Source organism: Schistocerca gregaria, unplaced genomic scaffold (genome assembly GCF_023897955.1).
Source record: "Schistocerca gregaria isolate iqSchGreg1 unplaced genomic scaffold, iqSchGreg1.2 ptg001200l, whole genome shotgun sequence".
NCBI lineage: Eukaryota > Metazoa > Arthropoda > Insecta > Orthoptera > Acrididae > Schistocerca > Schistocerca gregaria.
The window spans coordinates 55,001-57,500 of NW_026062526.1; positions in this window are offsets into that span (position 1 = coordinate 55,001).

Genomic DNA, 2,500 nt, shown 5'->3' on the forward strand with positions numbered 1-2,500 from the left:
GCCCCTTAACCTAACCCACGTTGGCACCTTAACCTAAGTTACGCTGCACCTTAACCCAAGTTACGCTGCACCTTAACCCAAGTTACGCTGCACCTTAACCCAAGTTACGCTGCACCTTAACCCAAGTTACGCTGCACCTTAACCCAAGTTACGCTGCACCTTAACCCAAGTTACGCTGCACCTTAACCCAAGTTACGCTGCACCTTAACCCAAGTTACGCTGCACCTTAACCCAAGTTACGCTGCACCTTAACCCAAGTTACGCTGCACCTTAACCCAAGTTACGCTGCACCTTAACCCAAGTTACGCTGCACCTTAACCCAAGTTACGCTGCACCTTAACCCAAGTTACGCTGCACCTTAACCCAAGTTACGCTGCACCTTAACCCAAGTTACGCTGCACCTTAACCCAAGTTACGCTGCACCTTAACCCAAGTTACGCTGCACCTTAACCCAAGTTACGCTGCACCTTAACCCAAGTTACGCTGCACCTTAACCCAAGTTACGCTGCACCTTAACCCAAGTTACGCTGCACCTTAACCCAAGTTACGCTGCACCTTAACCCAAGTTACGCTGCACCTTAACCCAAGTTACGCTGCACCTTAACCCAAGTTACGCTGCACCTTAACCCAAGTTACGCTGCACCTTAACCCAAGTTACGCTGCACCTTAACCCAAGTTACGCTGCACCTTAACCCAAGTTACGCTGCACCTTAACCCAAGTTACGCTGCACCTTAACCCAAGTTACGCTGCACCTTAACCCAAGTTACGCTGCACCTTAACCCAAGTTACGCTGCACCTTAACCCAAGTTACGCTGCACCTTAACCCAAGTTACGCTGCACCTTAACCCAAGTTACGCTGCACCTTAACCCAAGTTACGCTGCACCTTAACCCAAGTTACGCTGCACCTTAACCTAACTTACGCTGCACCTTAACCTAACTTACGCTGCACCTTAACCTAACTTACGCTGCACCTTAACCTAACTTACGCTGCACCTTAACCTAACTTACACTGCACCTTAACCTAACTTACACTGCACCTTAACTGTCACATGTAACGTCACAGGAATGTAGCTTTGCCTAACAGCAACCCTCTGAACATAGTTCACTGCTTGGATCCTCTGGTGTCATGTGTATTTCTTGATGCCATGGTGCGTACCCTCACATAAAGGTCTTTCGAGTGTTGCGTACTTTCTACACAGTCCCGCTAACCACTGGAAGGGTGTACCGCTACAGAACGAATATCGCCCTCCCCTCCTGCCCTTCCAAGCTGGTCGGTCAGGCGTTTGTTTGTGAAATGAGCCTTGCAGCTGTTCAGTTGCATTCGGTTGTCGATGCAGTCAGTGTACGTTGTGGTACGGCCTGTGTGGACTGTCCGCTGATGTACGCGTAACCCACACTGATCATCCGTCGTTACGTACTGAGTGACATAATGTGGCACATGCTTGACCGTACACCGGCTGCGCCCTACAATGGCGAATCATAAGGGCCATATGTTGTGCACGATGCTACTTGTCTCGTCTCCCCATTACAGCGAGATTGCACTGTTGTACGCCGTACAGACATGTGGTAGGTAGGTACGGACGAAAGTATTGCATGTTGGCCCCCCCCCCCCCCCTCCTCCCTCTGCCGGGAATCAGCGTGAGCCGTCTGTTGATGTAGCGACGAGGGTTTTCCTATTTAATCGTATTGCCCCACACAACATGATAGCACGGTGGACCGCGTTCCACATCTGCGACATGCTACAGAGGCCGGTTGACAGTCGACCGCGCAAGGGACATTGCACACGTGCGCGGACCATCTTCCACGTGTTCTCTCGTGTACATGCCGCAGTGTGTATGTGGGCTGATGTAGCGTGTCGTGACACATAACATGCAGGCATGCCAGAATCGTAGATTTCGCAAATGTAGATTGACGTATACGTTTGCTGCCAAAGATCCGCAAATGAACTGGAAATCAGTTGTTGAGCGGTTGTTCGCGCTGCAGGTGCATCGGTGATAGCGACGATCGGTACATCTATGAACCGGTTGTTTCGGCGGTACCCGCCATGCCCCCGAACCTGAGTTGGCCATGTGGGTATGAAGCGATACGAGGCTGTGGCTTGGCGGGACAGTCCCCGGCCGGTGAGGGGGGGCCGCCCGGCGTGCTGGCCGCGCGCTGCGTGAGCGCACGCACTACAGCCGGCTGGTGGGGGGCGCCCAGTGGCAGGAGCGCCGGCCGACGGGCCCGGCTGGCGTCCCAGCTATGCGCCGGCGCACCCTGCGCGCGGCGCCAGGCGGCCAAAGTGGGTTCTGCCGAGCCCGGTGCGAAGCGCGGTGGACATCTGCAGTGTGCTGGTCCGATTGCGGACTGTGTGCGTTGAGGATGCGCCGCCGCCCGGCACTCGGCGTCGCGACGCCGTCTGCTGCTCGGTCGCCCCCAGCGGTTCTCGCAGGTGGTTTGTATCGCAGCTCTGCGGACGTGTTGGCGCGTGCGCTGTGCTGGGAGAGTTCGCTTCTGCA